Here is a 26,604-nt window from a genome sequence, read left to right on the forward strand (position 1 = left end):
ATCAGACTTAAAAGGGATTGACCTGGATAATGCAAAACTCCAGTCTTAACTGCCGCCCACCCAAGATGCAGGAGAGAGTCTCACTTGCCAGACCCACACATTTTGACATCTGAGCTGCTGTTGGGGTTAAATTGGGTGTATCAATATTTCACGTGTAAATGAGGCAGTGCTGGTGCCGCAGCAGTAATAGGAGAGCAGGATTTACCGACCAACAACACTGAGACCAAACACTATCAGATTACACAAAACAATGCAGAAACCAGCTCCTGCATGTTCAGGCCACAACCTTTTTGCTTAAGTGCTTTTGTATAATAGTATTGTATTTCAAAATCCAGAGCCTTAAAAAAATATACGCTAGTTTTTCTGTGATATTTTACAGCAAACAAAAGTAAAAAAAAATATGCATAATAATAATGATATATGGATTTCAGAGTGAAATGTTGAGTTAAAATGTTGAAAATGCAGAGAAAATGTAGAGTTAAAATGTTGGCCGCAGAGAGGAAATAAGTGGTTCATTGCAAAATATGAGGATGTCAAGTAATATGAAAAACACAAGTTTGGTGGTGAGCATAACTACATTTTTGTCTCATTACGCACCAAAAGTGTGTCCATTGGCTGAAAGGCCTTTTAGTGAAGCGTTCAGTGGATTTAAGTGGTTATTGTTGCATAATGCAAACTTCTTCATTTATTACTTTAAAAAAAAAATGCAATAAGTAGTGCTAATGCTCATTTAAAATAAAGCCAAGTAATTTTTAGTCACGTTTTGCTTTTTCTTATGTTTCTTCTTAAACAGATGCCAAGGTCTGTCATGAACTGAAGGCTGAAGATATTCACAGTGTTAAACTACTTGGCACAAGCTGATTGGTTCATGTTGCATACACAACCAATGAGCTTGCTGCTTTGCATTTCAATGGCTGGTTAGCATTCACTGGAGCATTTCGCAGTGTGCTTTCAGAGTTCCTCTAAAAACCCTCCACCTTCCCCAGCTCCACCTGTATAGATCTGCTATGAGTTATTATATATGATATTTGTGCAGCAGCAGTATGTCTGAAATATTCACAGCACCGTATCAGCATATGCATTGGCAGTAGCAATTCAGAAGCCTATTAGAAGATATTCAGCCAAGATCAAAACTGTTGACTGTTGGAAGACCATTTCAGGTGACTACCTCTTGAAGCTCATCAAGAGAATGCCAAGAGTGTGCAAAGCAGTAATCAAAGCAAAAGGTGGCTACTCTGAAGAACCTAGAATATGACATATTTTCTGTTGTTTCACACTTTTTTGTTATGTAGATAATTCCACATGTGTTAATTCATAGTTTTGATGCCTTCAGTGTAAATCTACAATTTTCAGTCATGAAAATAAAGAAAACTCTTTGAATGAGAAGGTGTGTCCAAACTTTTGGTCTGTACTGTATATATATATATATATGTAAGAAGGTTGTTTATTAAATGGTTTTGGGCCCCATTGACTTTCATATAGACAAAAATTAGTATCAAAGTCAATGGTACTTGAATCTCTCTGGTTACCAACATTCTTCAAAATATCTTCTTTCGTGGTCTACAAAATAAAAAATGTCATAGAGGTTTGGAGTCAAGTAAATGATAATGTACATTATTGAGTGAACTAACCATTTTTAAAAGTATGAATTTAATTCTTATAGATGTCAAAACATCAAACTATAGGCCCATGTTTTTATTATTCTTTGGCTTAAAAGAATTGAAGTGTGTGTGTGTGTGTGAGAGAGAGAGAGAGAGAGAGAGAGAGAACATGTATGTGTGTGTATTTGCATACAGTATGGCAGAGTGCAACACAGTAAGCCCACCGTGAAAAATTGTGCACAAAAGCCCCAAAACACATAATGCATAAAAACCCTTTCAGACAGATTTTGTAATAAATTGCTTCCTAAAGCGTTTCTTCATGCATCAGCCATGCAAGGCACAGAGGAGGGGTTTCCCCAGCACAACCACAGGATGGACACATGCATCAAAATAAGTGCTAAAAAAGTATATTATACTATATACACACTATATATACACATACTACATATAAGATATATATGACAAAACAGAAAAAAATAAAATAGGAAAAATGATTCAGACAAGGACCTCAGATCCTCAAGACTGTGTTTCAAGGTCAATAATCTTTGAAAAAATAAATAAATACACAAACGTGTAATGTGCAATATATTAATTTATGAAAATATACGTACTTTTTATGTTGAATTTTTATTTGAATGTATGTTGAAAATAATGATGAAGATGCATGGTTCCACCACATTACAGTTCTAGAGCTACTGAATTTAAACACTTTTAACAATTGTATTTTCAAAACTATGAAACCAACATAAATATGGAGACTTCATTTGATTTCAATACATGTGTTCAGCATGTACACTTTTATTTACCCACAATAAGCCCGTGACACTTGTTTATTTCAAAAATGTCCGAAATCTGAGGAGGACACTTTGAATGTGTCGGATAATCGTGAGCGTGAGTTTTGCATGTGTTTGAGAGTGAAGAGGACTGACCTACATTCCTCAAACAGAACCGGAGCAACAAACAGACCTTTAGATTACAGAAGCTGGGAAAAACATCCCCCAAGCACTTTAGATTGGACATTCTCTTAATAATTTATTCATTTATCACAATGTTAAAAGAAAAACATAAAATGAACTGGTGCATCCCAGCTTTTCTGTGCTGCATGAATTCTCTGCAGCACTTCACTGTGTGTGTGTGTGTTTTCTATCCTTTATGACACATGAGCCTAGGTTCAGGAATGCTTTCCCAGGAAAACTAAAGATGGGGGGAGGGAGGTGGGGGGCTGAACAAAGAGGGGAGAAAATCAAAGACGAAAGCACTGCAGGCAGGAGGAGGTGCGATGGTTTGCAGAGGGATCCCAGGCTTTCCACATCAGGAGGAAACCCTCAGGGCTGCTCCTTGCTTTTCTTCCTTCTTCCTTTCAATGTACCTCTGCCGCTCTCCCTTTTCCACATACAGAAATATACACTGCTGAGCAATCTAATCAAATATTCTCAAAATCATCTTTAAAGGGATCATTTTGACAGCTATGTGACATATTAAAGATATATTTCTTTGGAATTGCATGTTCTGAGTGTTTCTTGTTCATACAATAAATGTCAGTGGGGTCTAATGTTGGTTTGCCTAGCCAAAGAAGACACTCTTCCAGGTTTGGAGCGACTTGAGGGTGAGTGAATGATGAGGGTGAACTACAGTACTGTGCAAAACTCTTAGGCCACTAGAATTTTCACCAACAAAAAAAGGTTTTAAGTCAGTTATTGCTATGATTTGCTGTAGTGTGTCAGTAATAAATGTCAGTTTACATTTCCAAACATTACTTTTTGCCATTAATTGTAATAATCCAGTGAGATATTTGTTTGCACAAGGAGTCCGACAGCTGCCGGTGCTCCACACAGAGATCTGATCTCACCATCATCCAGTCTGTCTGGAATTTTTTTGTTCTCATGTCAGACGTGTATGTATGCATGTATGTATGTATGTACCAGGAGCGCCTTAAAAAAAGCCACAACAAATTCCTTGTGTGTGTGCGCACACCTGGCGAATTCTGATTCTGAATAACATGAAGAAACAGAACCAACTGAAAAAGACTCAATCCAGAAGAACTGTGGCAATGTCTCCAAAAGAGATCTCTGTGTGGAGCACTGGCTGCTGTCGGACTCTTTGCACAGTACTCTGTATCTATAAACTATATAATTTAAGAAATAATGTCAAAAAATGATTCATGATATTTTGAAGAACAAAGATTAACATATTTTCTTGTGAAACGAACGTCAGTAATCTTCTTTTCACAGTGTACCCTACTTCTCAGTTATGAGTGACCCAATGTGAGGATGTGGATGTAAGATGGCTGTTACTGCTCGCAGAGGAAGTCTGAGTGAGATGACAGTTGCGCCTACTGCTGACAGAAGACCAAAAGTCAACCAGACAGAAAGAGACATTGTTGTGGCCGGAGAGCTCCAGCGAGGCTTCCAGTGATTCTCCTGCTGCAGTGACCGCTGCGGAGGTGAAAGTCAGGGACTGCAGCAGCGTCAGCAGATCCGCAGCTCATAAATGCTAGAGAGAAAGTGCTGAGCTGGGATCCTCCTGGCTGCCAGGGATTTCCTCGCTCTGATGTAGTCCCCACCGCCCCTGTCCCACACTCTAAACTTGGATTTATGCCACCTGAGCAGTGAATGCTGGGAATGAGCGACTGCAGAATGAGCCTTTGGTCATTAGTCGGAGGGAACGGTCAGAGCGGTGATGTTTTGCAATGGCAATAAAATGCTAATTAGCAGCATGTGACACGTGAGTGAGATGAAGCAGTGAGGAATTGCCGTTTATGCAATTCCCATTTTCGGTTATAAACCAGAGGGAATGAAATCCAACCCGTGGTGAATGAATATGTCAATTTATGTCCACGTACCGCAGGCTAATCAAACTGAGCACACTGTGTGAGTCTTTCCAAGAGATGTTTTATAGTCTTCAGAAGCGCTCGGCCCATTTTCCTGCCAGTTTGGCCTGTATTGATGGCGTCTGCAGATCTGTGGAGCACTGAAGCATACAGAGCTGACGCTGCCTTTTGATGGAGCGACGGCCTGACGCCTTTTCTGCAGTGCGAAAGGGTGGAGAAGTTGCTCTTGAGTCTTAATGACTAAAGAGGCTATTTAGAAAACGAGTAAATAGTGCAGCAAGTTCCTGATGTTGACCAGAAAGAGATAAAGTTGATGACCCTACGAATGCTTTCTTAAGCATTAGAGCCATTAATTCAACTAGATCTTGTGACAATTTTAAGAGGTGCCGATTTAATACGAATTCGTATAATGTGAATCATTTGAAAACATGATTTTTAGAAAAAGTAAGCATGAAGTTCCTTAGGGTTAGTTACTTTTACTTTTAGGTTTAGGCTATTTTAGTTGTACAAACTCACGTGAAGACATTATTTAGACACCAATTTACCAAAGCATAAAACAGTTACAATATTACAATTGTCAAGAGTTCGTGGTGCATAAATCGCAATGTTGCTGAACTATTAGATATGTTAACTATTAAAGAATGAACACGCAAAAGTCTAATACCCAGCTGTTACCCACATTTTGAACACAATTACAATACTTTTACCTTAAAATTACAACCCACATACCAGAATTGTAAACCTTTTCTGCAGCGTGACTGGAAGTAAATATCCTCAATTAAACCTTGATACACAAATTTTAGAATTAATGATTTTAATTGAGTTATTTTAATATTCCATTTAGGTAACATACTGCATAAGTTAATATATTTTAAATTGCAACGTCATTATTACAAATGTGTAATACATAATACATAACATACAAATTTGAATAGAATTACATTGTAGTTTGTCATAAATTGTCTTCAATACATTCAGCAGTACACTTTAAAGGTGCCATGTGCAAAAATTGAGGTAAAAATACCCAAAAAATGACCTACACGCATCAAAAGAATGAGAAGAAATAAGGGTGATGATGTCATTAAAAAAATGTCAAGTTATAGTGCTGCAGAGATATCAACCTTAATTAGCATTAGCATTACTAGCCCGGCCCGACAGGTGTCGTAATACCAGTTTCGGCCATGGGAGGCGGTATGCGGGCAACATAACCACCAGCCAACCTGCAATACACGAATAACTCGCACGGCTTGTGGGCGTAATCTAACCTGATGTCAATCAAGCGGAAGGATGGTTGAAGCCCTTGGCAAGAGACCACCACCCGCTACAGGGAAACAACTCGGAATCACAAATCAAATCCGATAAGAAAAGGAGCCGAACCAGAGTAAACATCGGCACTGCTTTCAATCGCTGGAGACAACTGATGGACCTGAAAGAAATGAGGTCCGACACCGAACCACATTTCTTTTGGATTGGTAAGTTAGATGCTGTTAGTTTTTCGCTAGAAGTTTGCGTTATAAGTTTGTGTATTTTTTTTCAGGAAGTTATAACATAGAAATGTATCGAAGGCTGTTCTATAAACGTGCTAATGTTAGCGATGGCTAACCGTAGCTGCGTTTGATAATTAGCTAGCTATATTCCCATTTTTTTATATCATAAGTAACCTGCTCTGTCTAGTCTGTTGGTCTCCGTGTCCTCTTTGCTTCGTGGTTTTTCTGTACGTGAGAAAATTGATGTGTGGCGTGAAAGCGTGTGAAAAGAGTCAATTGTGTGTGTCTCACGGTGAATGCTTGAGAGTTGGCAGCTCTGGTTACGTTGGTTGGCGCTAGCTTGGTCAACATCAGCTGTCTGATGTTGACCAATGATGTTGACAGAATGCTGTCTGTCAAATTAATTTAATTCAAATAATGTGTATATACAACTCAAAATGTAATATGAACAAAACGAATAGGAACATATTCACTGGTAAAGGTGAAGGGGAGTAGCTTGAAGATGTCATGTTTCAAAATCACTTGACATCACCCAACATTCCTCTGGATGCAAAACGTCCTCTTATGCTTCGGCTATGGCTGTAGGGTTGTTGTGAAGGTCGGGGCGGAGGATAGAGACTATGCCGTTTCTCGTTTGTTACTCTAGAGTAGACCAATTCACTTTATTGAGGCATACTGCCCCCATCTGGTATGGAATGTGGAGTATGACTTGATTTTTTTGCCAGACATGACAGATGGCACCTTTAACCTTATTTCAAAGACTATATAAGTATGACAAAATTACACATGAAGATGTTCTTAAGTCTAAATAATAATATGCAATTAAGTGTCTGAAAATTCAACTGCTTATGTATTATTCATCTGCCCTCCTGACGCTAACAAACAAATTTTCTTAAGGTTGAGCACCTCCTTTCACTCACCATTTGACGAGCAAAACAGACAAACAAACAAAAAACAATTTGTACCCTATTCATGGAAAGTGCCGTTCACATTATATTCCATTGTGGAAACAATGAGGACACACAAACTTTGAAAGGCAAATTCTTCTGCATGGCTGAGGCAAATGTAATGACTTAATGACTTAAATTCCACGTGAAACACTGGAAACTGAAACTATTTATTGGAAACTATGTATATAGAGAATTATATTGTAAAATACCTTCTTCTTAAGTGTGTTGAAATTGGCAGGTTATTAGAGATACTAATGAAAAGAGCAGATATATCTATTATATGTGATAATTTTGCTTATTTATATAAAAAAACCCTGTCATCAAATAGGGTCACAGTGTTTCCACATGCAAAATCTGATCTGTTTAACTAAATAAAACTAAACTCCAGCAAAATCTGATTTCATTTGACTCCAATTTTAACCAAACTATCAACTATTCCTCAGTTGAACAAATAAGCAAATCATCATTTCGCATTCCGAGAATTTTTCTCTCCATTACTCATGAAAGACAATGGTTTATATTCTCTAAAACCACAAACACAATGCAATTTAGAGCCAAAGTGTTGCCTCTAAATCTCTTGTGCATCCTGAAATCTTGCAAAGTGGAAACAAACTTTTACTATTTGACTTTCAGACAAAGTAGCATGGAAATGTAAAGCATCCCTTTCAGTTCCAGACCTTTGTTTGCGCTCAGCCTCTCGTTTCAGAACAACTTTGAAACCCCTCTGTTATCGAAAGCACCTGAACACGCTCTCTGACTTATAAATAAAAGAAGCTACTGTAGCGGGAACTCGGCGTAGCTCAGAGGGACAAGCAACCGAGTGAAAACCCGAGCTAGCCGACTGTAACATACACCACAGTCTAAAATTTCTGCTATAGTGCGCTAGTCAGATTTCCTTCAGCCATTCGTCTTCCAGAATTTACCAGCTACAAATAGATAAGTGACACTGTTGCGTGCTAGCCTGCTGTTGGGGCTAATAACTGAATGGCCTAATCAACTAATGAGTCACTGGATCCCAAAAGATAAGAGTTTATAGGTTTCCGGTTGATGCAATCTGCTCAATAATGCAGGAATCGGACCTTTAAGCTACAGACGTGTACATTTAAAGAGCTATATTTACTGTAAGTGTCCACTTTATCTCACCTGAGACCACTGAGATGGAAACGAGTGACTCATCTGCTGCTCTTTGACTCTCCATGTAACATTCACTTGTTCTGGAGGCTGTACGTTTAGTATGAAAATGGAGAGACTAAATGAATCACGATTAACCACATCCAAATTAATCGGATTAATCACGATTAATCGCATCCGAAGCAAATTTTTTTTTTTTTTTACATAATATATGTGTGTATAGTGTGTATATTTATTATGCATATATAAATACAAACACATGCATGTATATAATTAAGACAAATATGTTATGTTTATGTATTGAATATATTTATATATAATATAAAATATAAGAATATATAAATGTATATACATGCAAATATTTTCAAAATATATACTGAATGTGTGTTTAATTATATATACAGAAATATACACAGTATACACACATATAATGTTATGTAAACAAAAACTTTTATTTTGCATGTGATTAATCGTTTGACAGCACTCATTTTTACACTTTGAAGATGTTCACAAGTTCAACCTTATCAATGTTTATATTTTCAACAAGGTTTTTAAAAATATTTTTTTCAAAAATGAATGATTAATTCATACATGTCATGATGTTTTATAATCTGAACCTTGCTTTTATTCATTATATATTTTTTAATGTAAATGTTTTTGTTTTTTTTAGTTTTGTTTGAACTATGAAGACTATGTTTGACTGCATTTCTGAACATCACATTTCTGAACACATGTAATTTAATAAATGCTCTAAGGCTAAAGATCTGTGCTGTAGACTGATGGGGAAATTCTGACTCCATACATAGCATTTCCAAACCGTAATGCATGCATTTTGTTCCTGGAACACAGGAATCTTTCTCTATTCAGCATAGTGCTTTTTCACAACAATATGTATCTTCCTGTAAGCCTAACATATCGTAAGAAAAGAATCCATAAGCATTGCAGCATTCACACCAGTTTCACTCTCTCTAAGCATTTCCCATTCAAAAAAGGGATGCGGAGATCTTCCTCTATTCAACTGCAGGTTGAGTAAACACAAAGCTCTGATCCAGCCTGTCTTTGAGCGTGTCCAGACTACAGGCTTCCTTCTTCCCCGCAGGCCATCCAACACACAAACAATCAGGTGAAGGAGAGAGTGAGGGATGCTGTTTCTTTATTTCTCAGTTCTTTTCTGTGAGGATTACGTAAGAGTCTGAGGCACATGCAGGGATGCGCGGATGTCGCCAGAGGCTACAGTGGGCTGGATGGGATGGGGGTGGGTGCTGGAACAGCTAATATACAGTATAAACAGTATAATTAAATAAACATCTACAGAGATTTTATGTGCATTTTATGAGCATTCTGTGAAACTAAGCTTATTCTGATCACTAAACACAGGAGTACAGGGTATGCGAACAGTGCATGTTATGTAAATTTCACAACAATTTTATCTCACAATTATATTTTTGTTTAAAATTGTAGATTAATGTTTTTCAATGTTTACCTTTTTTATTTTTATTAATTTTACTTTGTATATCTCGCAATTTTGAAAAAAAAAATTGAATTTCGTTGACGTTAACATTATTGCATGCAATTTGAAGTTTAGAACTTGTAATTGTTGCAATTATATAAGTGCAGACTTTTTCTCGCTCGTAACTTCTGGAGAGAAATATCGCAGACACTGAACAAGGATGAAACATTCTAGTGCGCATGTGTCAAGCGGCTAAGTTCACGTATGCAAATTGAGTATTATATACTTTAAGGCCCTGTCCCAAATGGCACACTTCATTTTCACTTGCGCTAGCGTGTACATCATTTAGGTAGCTTTTCATCATTTAGGTAGTTCATATCATGCTGATGTACTGTATGTTAGTTAGTAATCTGATGCAATAAAAATGGGCTGCGGCGTCATGATTGTGAGCATGCGTTTGGGTCTACGTATATCGTAAGCGTTTGCATCGAAACTGAAGTGCACTTCAGTAATTGTTCTTTTGTGTTTACCTCCCTGGCTTGCTATCTGTCTCAAAAGGTTTGTCAGCAGTATCTTCATCAGCAGACAGGGGGCCGGTCCAAGCGTCGTGGGGTGTACATGCGTTCCCTCTGGCAGGATACAGTTTCAGCATTTTCATCATGTTTTGTATTGTTCACGGGCCATGACTCGGTTCATCCAGCCTACCTGTTTGACCCAGAGTTGAACTAGAGATTAAATGTTAATTAACTCTGTTTTGGTATCCCATGCAGCCCTGTTGAACAATTCAAGCCTTTAATAAGGGGAAAAGCAGAGTTGTCTAAAATCAACCTTCGACTGACAGATTCTTTCAGATACAGTTTGATTCATTCATAGTCCTGTGGCAACTCCCCACATGCATTGTTCTTAATATTAGGTAATTATTATTACCATTTTCTAACCTTTTTAATCGTCATATTTGACTATTTGATTTTCTTTCAGGAGCTATGGGAATGAATTTTGTGCTGCCTGTATGTTTTTTTGACTCTCAAAGTGACAGTAGCTGACTTGCATTTTATGAATCAAAGATCCATGGCTAAAAATCTTTACTGTTGAGGAGAAAAAGCCACCTGCATTTTGGCCTGAGGGTGAGGGAATTTACTATATATTTTTGGGTGAATTTTCCCTTTAAGATGGCATAATGTTTTAAATGACAATGGAACTAAATATTAAATAAATAAATAAATAAATGTGTAATTAATTCTGCATATAATATATACATAACATGAATGTTTTTAAATACATTTATATATTTATTTATATATGCATATCAACTTTTTTATTGTGTAATTCTGTCTATAATATTTTATATATCTAACACATTTATAACCATATTTAATTTTTGCACAATGTATATATATATATATATATATATATATATATATATATATATATATATATATACTTCACATTTTTAATGTGGATGTGACTGAAGTGCAGATTGTAAGCATGAGTTTAAGTCTATTTACACCCATCAGGAATTTCTTTTCCTGGAGCATCTGAACAGAAGTTTCTTTAAAATAGATAGGAATGTAAGCAATGTGAATAACGTTACATCAGTTCCTCTTGAAGACACTTTCTTGATAACACCAAAGAGAGATGTCCATAAGTGCTAATCTATGGCATTTGAGGAGCTCCACAAACGGTTGGCCATGTCCGTTGATGATTTCAATATGATTTCCATATCAATTTCTCTGTGCGGTGTTACAGCGACACCACCTCCACATGACTGGGCTGCTCTGGGTCTCGTGGATATCAGGTACTATAGGACAGGTGTTGCTTTACATACCTCGCTCAACTCGCTGAGAAAGCGCCTGCCTCATTTGTGTGGGAAGCTCGACCCAGGACACAAACCTTAAACGTCTGCCAAAAAATTTGAGCCATTTGGTTTCGGAACAGTACCTATTAGGATTTTACTAGATATATATCAGGCAATGTTCAACATTACTGATACATTTATTTCAAATGCTGTTAATTTATAACACTTTTTTTGTGATACTTACAATGTTTAAAGGTAAAGTGTGGAGTTTTCTCAGTGTTAAAATACTTGCTCCCAACTTAATGTGCAGATACTGAACTATTAGTACATTTTCTTTGACAAAAACAATTTGGATTTCTATCACTATCAGAACGCCAGCTTTGCGCGGCAATATTCACTCAACCAATGGCGTGAGTTTGGGGGCGTGGCTACCGCTTTCTCGACCAATGAAAGATGGGGGAGTGTTTGGAAAACCTGTGTGAAACAATAGTTATGCTAGTGGAGCAGAAAGCGCACACTTCAGCTTTAATGATTTTTGTTGCATTTGCAGGAAGTCGGTTCTGCTCTTGGCTATGTATACTTTGCTGCTGTATGTTTTTTGTTCTCTTCAGTGTATCTGTAGGCTATTGCATCAGTCCAGCGCTACAGCCGAGTACAAAGGCTTGGTCTCAAACACAAAAACGAAGGCAGGTTTCAGCCTCCGACTCTTAAAGGTGTTCTTTTTCTTTTGCTCGAGCTCATTAGCTCTGGCCCTTGTGAAGGAGTGTCAGGTTCTTCTGACTTATAAACAATTCATTACGAGTACCGCCATTAGTCACCTGCTGACTGAAGACAAAGAGCTGGCTGTGAAAACTCCTAAATATCAGTTGAGAAATATTACAAAGACTGAAGACTCCACTGTTCAGAGATAGCAAATTAGAAATAAATAAATAAATAAAAAAATTCTGCAAGACTTGATGATCAGTTAACTTACAGAGACGCTGACACAAAAGAGATGAAAGATCCTGGAAAACAAACACAGCAGCTTTGGTGCAGCAGTACAGCAGACATGCAGAGACCAACAATTAAACAACAGTTAGTGTCTACTGCCTCTACATGGTCATATAGAGACACTGCATTTAATAAACTGTTTATAACTGTTAAATAAGAAGTCATGTCTTTTTCCCTACAGCTGTCTCCTTGATGAACTCTGCCCTCTAATCTAATGTCTTCAAATATTAGGACTTGTTTAAAACAACTATTAATGAATCTCATGATTTTAAGTTTTAAGTCGAATAGCATCGTGAATATTCATAAAACTAGAGCAGGAATTTGTAGATTTCATTCATGGATAAATGTACCAGAGAAGTGAAGATCATTTATGTAAGAATTCAAAGAATTCTTCTGAGAAAGATTCTGCACATCAAGATGCCCATTTGTGTTTTGTTCTAATAAAGGAATAGTACACACAATTCTTTTTTTTTTGGTATGGTTCCCAGCGTTCCTCAAATTATATAGTTGTGCTCTGCAGACACTTTTCATTTTAACAGCAATCCCATTAAGAAACATGAAAGACATTCTTAACAGAATAAGCTTTTTTTTCTCATTACGTTTTTTGAGCAATTAAAATGTATTGTGATCTACGTAGATAATATTATAGGTGTTATTAATAATTTGAATTAGATTTTCATTATTTTTTTCATTTTGTTTTGTCATTTTTATTAATTTTTAAATATTCCTATATACTGTATATAGTTTGAATACATTTTTATATCAGTTTTATTTATTTTAGAACGTCATTAACCTAAATGAAAATTTGAAATATTTCCATGCCAACTGGCTGAAATAAAATGTTTTGTGTATTTAATTTAATTTAAATATTTAGTTATAGTTTTAGTTTTAATTGTATCTAATAACCCTGATATTAAAGGGTTAGTTCACCTAAAAATGAAAGTGTTGTCATTAATGACCCTCATGTTGTTCCAAACCCGTAAGACCTCCGTTTATCTTCAGAACACAGTTTAAGATATTTTAGATTTAGTCCGAGAGCTCTCAGTCCCTCCATTGAAACTGTGTGAACGGTATACTGTCCATGTCCAGAAAGGTAAGAAAAACATCATCAAAGTAGTCCATGTGACATCAGAGGGCCAGTTAGAATATTTTGAAGCATCGAAAATACATTTTGGTTCAAAAATAACAAAAAACGACTTTATTCAGCATTGTCTTCTCTTCCGTGTCTGTTGTGAGCACATTCACTGCAGTGTAGTGATGTACGGTTCGCGAACAAATCACTCGATGTAACCAGATCTTCTTCATTGACAGTAAAAGAAATGGACACAGCGACCCCATTGGATTCAACGGAGACAAGTGAAGTCAATTAGAAGCACGCACTTCCTGGGGTTCGAGTGTACTGCGCAGACTCAAACTGAGCTTGGTGACGTAGATGTCACGTGAGCAACCTGTCTGACAATTGTAAGTCTTCTAATCGCTGTGCCAAGAGAAATCTGAATCACCCACCGAATCTTGCAGACATTGTTGAACAATTTTGTCCCGTTGCTTTTATGGACTCTCTATGGGCTTCTCCCTTGACTTTATGCCTCCACGTCCCCCCGATAGCCTCATAGACAGTAAAAGATTGCCTGCGAGCTTCTCCTCCTGTCCATACGGTAATTTCTCTACTGTGCCACAGAGAGTCGCAAGTTATGATGCAATCGTTAGCCTATTTTTTTTACAAAAACTGTTTCTACGGGACCATAACGTAAGATACAAGGTAGTTGGGCCTTTCATACATTTTCATGTTTCTTTAGAAATAATTACTGGACAAATGGAGTCTTTAAACACCTCAGATGTAAAGTTATTCACTGTCAAAGTGACGCCAAAATGAATGGGAGTCAATGGAATGCTAACAGCAGGTGGGGGTCCGCTAGCCAATGGCGGCGCCCAGGGGTGCTTCAAAAAATATGAAACCTTACCCCCCTGGTCTTTTTTAACCAGTTCACCAAATCGAACTGAATCGTTTTAAACGGTTCGCGTCTCCAATAAGCATTTTTCTTTAAACAAAAAAAAAATATTTCCAGTGTTTGTGTTATACACATTAGACATTTCTATATTAATATGAAGAACTGTGAATAACAAGCAGCTCAGAAAAAAAAATGGCATACAAAGTACATGTAGTTAATTAGAATTACTTTGAAAATATTTATGTAAATAGATGGCAACCTGAACTCTTTCAAATTTGGCAATTTGTATAAAAAATATTATTATAATAATCAAATGTTCTTATGTAAAATTGAAAATTATATTATTTCATCATAAAGAAAATAAAACAAAAATTGCATAGTGGGAAATCCCCAAAAATAGACACATTCTGGCAAATGTAACAATTCAACACTCTTAAAATTAGTAAATGAAAAAAATAGTAAATGAAAAATTTCATAATAATATAATAGTATAATGTAATTATAGTAGATAATTAATGTAATATTTAAGTTTTTTTTATGTTTTTGAAAGAAGTTTCTATATGCTCACCAAGGCTTCATTAATTTAATCAGAAAAACATCAATATTGTGAAATATTACTACAATTTAAAATAGCTCTTTTATTATTTGTAATATATTTTAAAATGTAATTTATTCCTGTGATGCAAAGCTGAATTTTCAGCATCATTCCTCCATTCTTCAGTGTAACATGATGCTTCAAAAATCATTCTGATATGCTGATTTGATTTACATTTCTTAATATAAATATTATCAATGTTGGAATCAGTTTGCCTGCATATACATATATATATATATATATATATATATATATATATATATATATATATATATATATATATATATATATATATATATATATATAAAATCACAAAATACTTTCTCCACTAATATAAATTAAAAAAAAATTTTGTGGAGAAAGTAAAAAAAAAAAAAAAAAAAAAAGAAATTCAGGAGAACAAAAAAAATAATGAAAAACTATTTCATGTGTCCTTGATGAATAAAAGTTTTAGGTTATTTGAAAACTTACTTTCATTTCTTTTATTTTTGAAGATAATTTACCCTCGAGGGCACAAAAGCTAATGAATCCCCCATATGCGTAAACACACAGAATGTCTATAAATGCTGATCCCAATGCATCTTTTTCATTATCAACATGGATATTAAAATCACCACACACACACACACACACACTCACACACACACCTGTGTGTGTGTGAGTGTGTGTGTGTGTGTGTGGTGATTTTAATATCCATGTTGATAATGAAAAAGATGCATTGGGATCAGCATTTATAGACATTCTGAACTCTATTGGTGTTAGACGACACGTTTCAGGACCTACTCATTGTCGAAATCATACTCTAGATTTAATACTGTCACATGGAATTGATGTTGATGGTGTTGAAATTATTCAGCCAAGTGATGATATCTCAGATCATTATTTAGTTCTGTGCAAACTTCATATAGCCAAAATTGTAAATTCTACTTCTTGTTACAAGTATGGAAGAACCATCACTTCTACCACAAAAGACTGCTTTTTAAGTTATCTTCCTGATGTATCCAAATTCCTGAGCATATCCAAAACCTCAGAACAACTTGATGTAACAGAAACTATGAACTCTCTCTTTTCTAGCACTTTAAATAAAGTTGCTCCTTTACGCTTAAGGAAGGTTAAGGAAAACAGTTTGACACCATGGTATAATGAGCATACTCGCACCCTAAAGAGAGCAGCCCGAAAAATGGAGCGCAGCTGGAGGAAAACAAAACTAGAGGTATTTCGTATTGCTTGGCGGGAAAGTAACATATCCTACAGAAAAGCATTAAAAACTGCAAGAGACAATTACTTTTCTTCTCTTTTAGAAGAAAACAAACATAACCCCAGGTATTTATTCAATACAGTGGCTAAATTAACGAAAAATAAAGCCTCAACAAGTGTTGACATTTCCCAACACCACAGCAGTAGTGACTTTATGAACTACTTTACTTCTAAAATCGATACTATTAGAGATAAAATTGCAACCATTCAGCCGTCAGCTACAGTATCACATCAGACAGTGCACTATAGACCCCCTGAGGAAACAGTTCCACTCATTCTCTACCATAGGAGAGGAAGAATTGTATAAACTTGTTAAATCATCTAAATCAACAACATGTATGTTAGACCCTATACCATCTAAGCTCCTAAAAGAGGTGCTTCCAGAAGTCATAGATCCTCTTCTGACTATTATTAATTCCTCATTGTCATTAGGATATGTCCCCAAAACCTTCAAACTGGCTGTTATTAAGCCTCTCATCAAAAAACCACAACTTGACCCCACTGAACTAGTTAATTATAGACCAATCTCGAATCTCCCTTTTCTGTCCAAGATACTAGAAAAGGTGGTATCCTCACAATTATATTCCTTTTTAGATAAAAATTATATATGTGAGGATTTCCAGTCAGGATTTAGACCGTATCATAGTACTGAGACTGCTCTCCTTAGAGTTACAAATGATCTGCTCTTATCATCTGATCGTGGGTGTATCTCTCTATTAGTTTTATTGGATCTTAGTGCTGCGTTTGACACAATTGACCACAACATTCTTTTGCATAGACTTGAACACTTTGTTGGCATCAGTGGAAGTGCATTAGCATGGTTTAAATCGTATTTATATGACCGCCATCAGTTCGTAGCAGTGAATGAAGATGTATCCTATCGATCCCAAGTGCAGTATGGAGTACCTCAAGGCTCAGTACTAGGGCCGCTACTCTTCACGCTTTATATGTTACCCTTGGGAGATATCATCAGGAAACATGGTGTTAGCTTTCACTGTTATGCTGATGATACAGAGCTCTATATTTCTTCACGGCCCGGTGAAACACACCAATTTGAAAAACTAATGGATTGCATAGTCGATATAAAAAACTGGATGACGAGTAATTTCTTACTGCTAAATTCTGAAAAACAGAGGTGTTAATTATAGGACCTAAAAACTCCGCTTGTAATAACCTAGAACACTGTCTAAGACTTGATGGTTGCTCTGTCAATTCTTCATCATCAGTTAGGAACCTAGGTGTGCTATTTGATCGCAATCTTTCCTTAGAAAGCCACGTTTCAAGCATTTGTAAAACTGCAATTTTACATCTCAAAAATATATCTAAATTACGGCCTATGCTCTCAATGTCAAATGCAGAAATGTTAATCCATGCATTTATGACCTCATGGTTAGATTATTGTAATGCTTTATTGGGTGGTTGTTCTGCACGCTTAGTAAACAAACTACAGCTAGTCCAAAATGCAGCAGCAAGAGTTCTTACTAGAACCAGGAAGTATGACCATATTAGCCCGGTCCTGTCAACACTGCACTGGCTCCCTATCAAATATCGTATAGATTTTAAAATATTGCTTATAAAGCCCTGAATGGTTTAGCACCTCAGTATTGGAATGAGCTCCTTTTACATTATAATCCTCTAAATAATCCTATAATCCTATAAAGCCCCAGATACAGATCCCCTGTAAAGACCTTGTCTCAGAGGAGCACCAGGACAAGACCACAGGAAACAGATGATTCTTCTGCACAGTCTGACTTTGCTGCAGCCTGGAATTGAACTACTGGTTTCGTCTGGTCAGAGGAGAACTGGCCCCCCAACTGAGCCTGGTTTCTCCCAAGGTTTTTTTCTCCATTCTGTCACCGATGGAGTTTCGGTTCCTTGCCGCTGTCGCCTCTGGCTTGCTTAGTTGGGGACACTTCATCTACAGCGATAACGTTGACTTGATTTCAAATAAATGCACAGACACTATTTAACTGAACAGAGATGACATAACTGAATCCAATGATAAACTGCCTTTAACAATCATTTTTACATTATTGACACTGTTTTCCTAATGAATGTTGTTCAGTTGCTTTGACGCAATGTATTTTGTTTAAAGCGCTATATAAATAAAGGTGACTTTGACTTTGACTTTGACACCTGGTGGGGTACTCGTCCTTCCTGGTGATGCATATGACCTGACCGCAGCTGCACCATTTGTTGTCATAGAACAGCTGTCCATCTTCTGATCGAGCAACGTGATGCTGTCTTTCTGCTTTCAACGGAGCTGATACACACAAACAGTTCAGAGACCTGAAATACTTTCCCACAAATCATTTCAAACAGTCTTTACAAAAATTTGAATAAATACATATGGATTTTTCAGGAAAAATCAGGATTTGTCTTAAGAGCAATGACCTTTCATTTTTTTCTTATAACGATCATGTATAATTTGTAGACATTTATTATTAGGACTAATATTATGCATATTATTTCTTTTTTCTTTTTTTTTTCTTTTTATGTGTCAGAATAATATGTAAGAATCGAGATAAGAATGATATAAGAAATATAAATAAAAAAAGGGATAAAGTGAAATAATCTTTCCTATGGCAGTCCAGTCTTGGAGTATATCCAGGTCATACATGTACAATGTATGGTCATGGGACGCTCAGGAAACTAATCATACAGCAATAAAGCAAACTCACAGAAAAACACTCCCAAATTGATTTATAAAGTCTAATTGATTTTAGATTTTATAAAGGATATGTGACACAGTGACAGTTTTTTGCTTCTTTTCAGGACTGAGGGAATCCTTCTTTGTATTCTTCCTTGACTGCAGACCGTCCTTCCACAGTTCTGGTGCAAGAACACATCAGTCAGTTACACAGGTTATACAGCACGAGCTGCCATCTGTGGATTACCTGAAGTTATGTCTATACTGTGTCTGTCCTCTTCCAGTGATCTGATCTTCTCTTCCGGTTCACTCTGAACCGTGTCAAAAAGCAGGAGCTTCTCACTCTGTCATGAATATGATATATTAACATGTAATCTCAGAAATCAATGGAACACATTGAAGAAGCAGGAAAAAGAAGAAGTGTGAGAAGACTGTGAATATGTATAAAGTGTGGGGTCTTGTGAATGCTGGCTGGCTGCTTGCATCTCACAGTCATATTTGTTTTGGACAGATTCAAGCAGAGCTCATGATAGATACCTGGAATAATGCATATTAGCAAAAAACACCTAAAGCCATCATAATACCAGCAGCAAATCAGACAACAAACAGATGATTGTAGGAAGAGGAAGTTATCAAATATACAAATCACACTTGCTGGATTGTGTGCTGGGGCTAAAACAGAGCTCTGCATTGTAGGCCATTAACACCAGGATTTATTTGTCTTTATAACAAGGATCTTCAACACAGTGTCTCCTAGTTTTGGTCTTATTTACAGACTTCTATTATTATTAGACTTACTCTTATATTTTTCTTTCATTTATGAAAAATGTAGATTATGTCCAGTTTGAATACATTTATTTTTATTATTACTAGTTTATTTTCTATTTTTTATTTGTGAAAACTTGAAATATAAAATTTTAAACAATATAAACAAAAGGTTTATAATTATATATATATATATATATATATATATATATATATATATATATATATATATATATATATATATATATAGATTATTATAAAATATAATAATAGCTCTATAGTACACAATTATTATAATATATAATTATTAGATTAAATAAATACTGCCCTTTTGATTTCCTATAAAAACTATTTAGGCTTCCACGGAAATATTAAGCAGCACAAATGTTTTAAACACTGATAATAAGAAATGTTTTTGAGCAAATCATTTTTTCTTTTAGAATGAATGATGGGATTTGTAGTTCTTCATCAGAATGAAAATTTTGCATACCAAATTGCCATAGCATCAGATTCAGTACACGCACCAAATATTAATAATTGTATAGAAATTTGCTTGTTTTTGTTTTGTTTTTGTCAGGCAACAATGCATTAGAAGATGTAAACATATTTATAACACATTGCACTTGTTATAGCACTTATATATCATTGCTCTTTTTGATGTTTTTGATTGCTTCCACTGTCCTCATTTGTAAGTCGCTTTGGATAAAACCGTTTGCTAAATGAATAAATGTAAATGTAAATGTACTTGCAACCTTTATTCTAATTAAATTGTTTTTTTTTTAAAAACTACTCATTCACTGACTGCTTGTTTTCTTTAAAAACATTACCTGTTCTAATATTTTGTATTCTATCTATTTGTTTTCTTTTAATTTATTATACAATTAAAAAAAAAAAGCCTTGCTACTTGTAGGTAAGCTAACTGAGACTTGTTACAGCACTTGCATATCATTGCTCTTTTGTAGATTTTAATTGCTTACATTGTCCCTTGGAAAAAAGTGTCTGCAAAACCCCCCCACAAAAAACCTACATGTAAACACACGTCCTCTTCATCCTCTTTATATCCTGGCCGGGATTTCTAAATTGCCTAAAATGTCCGGGTTTGGATTTGTTTAAATACTTGCTGAAAGTAATGACTGAAAGGGAGTTTGACCAATAGCGTGCAGCATTGTGCAAAATAGACCAATCGTGGCGCGCGAGAAGGCGGGATCTATGAAGGCAATGCAAAGCAATGCAAATATCTGACATGTCATATAATGTGTGAGGACTGTAGAGAACATGCAAGTCGATGGAAAACAAAGCCAAATTCCGGACATTTCCGGCAATTGAGAAATCCCAGCCAGTATATGTTTGGAATAAGAGGGTTTTTATTCAAGCACAGTGATATGAGAATTCGGTTTCAGCATCCCCCAGATGAAGAAACGTTTATCTCACATAAACATAAAACATGACTCTTAACCAAAAGAGGACGCTGTCTGCCAACATGTTAAATTCACACTGCATTCATTCACATTCCGATCATTGAGACAAATGTGTAGTGCACTACAAAGTCATCACAATGTAAAGTTTCAGTAAAATCTAAAACCATCTACTCATTCTTTTCTATTACTTGTTTTCATCATGTAGCTCAAATATGAGTTGGCCTTGTCCCAGAGACACCCACATTGGCCCTTAAATATTAATTTTGAAAGTTCAAGATGATAAAGATGTAGTTTTGAAGAGGTGTCACTACTTGTCATAAGGCTATTCTGCCTCCTCCACTAACAAGCCACAATCCCACCTGCATGTGCTGAAACACGCTGGCCAGAATCAAGTCAGTTGCAAACAGTTTCATTAGTCAAAATAGTACATTTCACTACTGTTGAAACAAATCCTGAAAGTGCATCTTTTGAACGTTCTGCAATAGATGCACTTTTGCATCATTTAGAAATGATTCACTCACATCTCGAAAGACTGATGTGGACATCCAGCAATGACTCCCCAAAGTACTTCATCTACAGGTCAGATATTAAAGGTAGAGAGAAACTTAAAGTCAGTAACACACAATTGGACATAATGTTTCATTTTATAATATCATTGTCCAACACAATTATTCATATTTGCTAAGAACTTTCTTCTGGTATTTCTGTTGAAACTGAAACTTTTTTTTACTAGAAGTGTTATATTCCATTTAATTAATTAATTTAATTAATTAATAATTCTATGCAACAATAGTTATTGTTAGGTAAAAATAAATAAATAAATAAAATAAATAAACATTTGGACTCTGAATGCACTGTAAGTCGCTTTGGATAAAAGCGTCTGCTAAATGCAAAAATGATTAATTAATTATTAAATTATTGAGACTGAAAGGATTACATGGTAACACTTTACAGTAAGGCTCCTTTAGTTCATGTTTGTTAATGTATTAACTAACTTCAATGAACAATACACTTATTACAGTATTTCTTAATCTTTGTTAATGTTAGTTAATGAAAGCACAGTTGTTCACTGTTAGTTTGCGTTAATTAACACTGCATTAACTATTGTTAACAATCACAATTATGATTTTAATAATACATCATCGTTATTATTGCATTGCTCTAAAGTAATTAAGATTAATAAATGCTGTAGAAGTATTAATCATTCTTAATTATTGTTAATTAAAGTAGTTAACTAATGTTAACCAATGGACCTTATTGTAAAGTGTCACAGATGACATAATATAGTTACATTATATATAAGGGCGGGAAGTGATCTAAAGATTTATTCAAAGATTTCTAGGCAATTCTGCATTCTTTGCCTTGTTCTCAGTAACTGACACTGGCTTCCACTTTTACACCTCCACAAACTCCAGCCAGTATCTCCTGTCCAGCCATCAGCCTGAATCAAAGTCTTCCTGCTCACCTGTCGTCTTCATGATGACTAACAGTAGATCTTATGTTTATCTCAGGTAAATCTTGAACAGCACTGATTCACACTTATTGTCATCCAGCATCATACTCCAATATAACTTACATGACAGTTTTTTTCCAGGTGGTTGCTGCTCTCTTCAGCCCGTGGCTCAACCTGTGACTGAGCAGATTCCCTCATCTGTCAGGAGTGGGAGCGACTGGAAGTGAACACAATGATGTTGGACATCAAATTGATGTTAGACATCAAGCATCCTGTGATATACCTCTATGTGTTGAACTTGGCTGGTGAACTGATTTTAATGTAATGCATCTTCTGCAGCTCAGAGGAGACTGTTGCCAGGAGCAGCATTAGTGTGCTTTCATTATGCTGCAGTTGCTGCAAACCCCAGAGAAACAGAGAAACCCATCAAAATGACCCTGACTGCTGTGAATGAGCTCACTAAGAAGACATGGCTGGAGAGGGTGGACACTGAGCCTGACGCATCTGCAGTGTTGATGAACTTTACTTGGATATGTATTTAGAAATGATGTTGGAAGCCACAGTTGTACATATTTTACCTTGCCAGCTACAGATATTTTTATATCAGCTGAGTGAAACACTCATTAAATAACTTTTACATTATTAATGTCATGCATGAGGACATGTTCTAGAGTGTTTAACTCTCGTGCGTCAGTTAAAAAAGTTACATATATCCGAAGTGGACAAAAATGTCCATGTCAAAAAACTATCATAAAAATTTTAAGCTTAGGAGCACAGACTTAAGTTTGGTCTCGTTTTAAAGGAGACCCATGGCAGATTGTTGTTGAAGTAAAAGAATAATAATAATAATAAGTTAACCCCCCCCCCCCCCCCAAAAAAAAGTTATAGAGGTTTAAGTTTATGAAAATGAGCTATGAACAATATTTTATATAACACATATAGTTTATGAAATTTGTTGAACTCTAAACCTGCTATAAAATCAAAGTCCTACATCTAAACAAGTTGTGTTCCAAATTTGAGGTTGATATCTCAAAAAATGTGCTTTCATTAAGATTTTGTTTTGGCGCCGTACCAAATTTTCCCATTTTTCTCTCTCAGATATTGCAAGCACACATACATTTTTTTTTAGCACATACATACAAACCACACTCTGACAGCCATACCAACACACACACACAATTTTAGTTGCATTTATTTATCCAACTGGCTCTATAATATACAGAAGCATAAAACAGGAATACAGGGAGTATTTGCATTATAGGCCAAACCTGAAAAAAGAAAATAATAATAATAAAAATAAAATGGCCCCATCTGGTCAAAAATAGAGAATTAAAGCCTATTAATAAAAATTGCATTATTTTACAGTTAAATGGCACTGTGGTTAAAAAAAGCAGCTTTAATAGGTTTCATTGGGATAATTTTTTCCTTAAGGTCTTGAGAGGGGGAACTATTTTTTTACTAATATATCACTGAGTGGAACACGTCACCAGCACTTTTTACTACACATTTAATTTATGAAAATATGTGTGATGGTATAAGGAAAAAAGGGTTTACTGAAAACAAATATTAAAATATTAGATTTTTTTTACAATTAGATGTCTTGTTAAAGGCATTTAATGTATAATATATAAATACAAACATATGGATATAGAAATATATATTTTCTTTCTAACTGTATACATAGTATATTACAATTCACACAGTAGTTTATCGCATGAACATCTATTATGCAGTGTATTACTGCAGCAGTTCCTTATGTATTATTTAGTATATTGTACTATATTCACACAACATATTATTCAGTATATTCAATATAAATGAAATTATTTAATATATCGATCATATAATATATAAGGAAATATCATTTATTTGCTTAAGGGATTGTATTATAATGTATAGTTGTCCAAAATGTCACACTGTTCAGATGCTGCTGTTGTGTATGTAACAAAACTTTGACTGTATATTATGACATTATAATAATGCAACAATTACAGCATTTACTCAAATTCATTAAGTTTTATTTATTTTCTTACACACAAAAAAAAACATTTCATGTCCAAACAGGCTAACATTATATACACACAGACACAGAATTCAGTTATATAAAAATTGCATCATATACGTATATTGTATTGATTAGTGTAACTATAGTATCTATAAAATCTACAGATATTCACATAGAGACCCTGTGAATGGAAAGTCTTTGTGACCTTTGCTCCACACTACACAACATTTACTGCATAATCTTTTCCTTCAATACAACAATTTATATGAAGACCTTTATACTGTAGTATGCGAATCATAAGATCTGCTCTTACTGACTCATGTGGTAAGTGTGGAAAAGGCCACTTGGTTTTGTTGTGTCATGCACAGAGAATACTCAAAAAACAGCGTGCAGGTCAAATCAACGTCACAGATGGGAATTTAGTCCATTTTACATCATCACACTGTATTTACAGGAAACTACAGTCCATTTTGAAAATGTAACACATTGTCTTGAGCTGCTTAAGATACATTTAATATAAAAAGATGATGATATGATATGTATGATGTGATCAAATATGATGTGTAAGGCAAAGAAAAAGATGTGCACACTAGGATTTCAAAATATTTTGGCAAAGAAAATGTAATTGACAATTTTTTCAATGTTGTACTTTTCATTCAGTGTGCATATTAATAATAATAATAATAATAATAATAATAATAATAATTATTATTATTATTATTATTATTAATATCATTATTTCCAAACAATCAAGATCTCTCTCTTCTACACATAAATTAAAATACAATTGATGTACATTTTTCGATTCAACTTTTTTTTGTTATTGTGAATATTAATAATTATTATTGTTATTAATATTAATATTTCCAAACAAACAAAACATCTCTCTTTTTTCCTCTACATACAAAAAAGAAAAAAATTATAATTGATGTATATTATCCAATTCAACTTTTTTTTACGCATTGTGAATAATAATAATTATTATGATTTATTTATTTGTTTCTTTATTTTATTTTTCAAACAAACAAAACCCCTTTCCCCATGTGAAATTTAATAAAATACTGAATTTTGTATTTATTTCCAGTACAACTTTTCACTTAGTGTGCATAATAATAATAATAATTATTATTATTATTACAATAACAAAACCTCTCTTCCCTATAGTTGGCTTACAAATTGAATAATTGTTTTTATTTATTTTAATTTTTATTAATTTTATTATTTTTTAAACATTATTCAGACATCTTTTTACATGTAGGAATAATAATAATAATAATAATAATAATAATAAATCTATTAAAATAATGCCAAGTCAAGCCCTTCCACAACATAACATGCTAGATTCCATATAAATGCTACCATTATGTGACATAATTAATGACTAATGGTAAGAATCCATTCTAACACACAGCTGTTTAAACTGGTTTGGTTGTTAGGAGGAGACTCAAAGTGTGGGTGGACCTCACACATCAGGTTCTGGAACAAGTGGTTTTAAGGGTTTTCCTGGAACGAGTATTCACAGGATTCTCTCTCTCTGTTTATTCGTGGACTCGTGCAATTCACAGAGTCTCAGAGTCACCTCAGATACCGGCATGAACAGAAGCTGGATTATGACTCAGTGTTCAAGCTAAGAACAGGTCTACCCCAGTTTAACACAGCCCACGCGCTGATCTTTAAAGTGCTGTCAGACTAAGAATAGTGGGTCAAACTGACATCCCACACCTGGACGTCCCAAAACTCCCTCCATTCAGAACAGAACTAAATCCTCTGCATATGCATGAAAACATAGACTGAGGCTGAAAAATAACTGCACACATACCTTACATTCAGTTGAGCAACATCAAATGGACCGTAGCCAAATTTTCCTATTGGAACAGAATGTGCATTCAAGTTCAAACCTGTATGTGTAACATTTCAGGGAATGTTCTTCTAGTGCATTCTATGGTTAGAATTCATAAGCATCATTTCAATGATTGCCTCATAACAAAGCAAGCATAGAACTACAGACTCATCTTGACGTATGTCACGGTATCGCCATTGTGACATAAGTGCTGTTGGTAGAAACGGTTGCTATGTTATGGCTCCTCCTCTATGCGAACAGTGCTTTCCAGTGCAAATGTCAGGTGAAGAAAGGTACAAAAGACAGTATCACACTAATTCTTTATTTACTTGGAGTTTCCGGTTTTTTTCTTTTTACTTGGATTGTCCATCTGTCTTGCTCTGTTTAAAGAGGTGGATACGAAACCAGACAGATCCTGCAGGTCATGCCTTTGTTTTC

At 35.1% G+C, this 26,604-nt stretch overlaps 1 pseudogene; it reads right to left on the reverse strand.

Moving 5' to 3' along the window:
• Positions 1 to 4,502: 4,502 nt before the first annotated feature.
• On the reverse strand, positions 4,503 to 22,346 carry LOC132091734 (breast cancer metastasis-suppressor 1-like protein-A; annotated as a pseudogene).
• Between the last annotated feature and the right edge of the window lie 4,258 nt (positions 22,347 to 26,604).

Source organism: Carassius carassius, chromosome 18 (genome assembly GCF_963082965.1).
Source record: "Carassius carassius chromosome 18, fCarCar2.1, whole genome shotgun sequence".
NCBI classification, from domain to species: domain Eukaryota; kingdom Metazoa; phylum Chordata; class Actinopteri; order Cypriniformes; family Cyprinidae; genus Carassius; species Carassius carassius.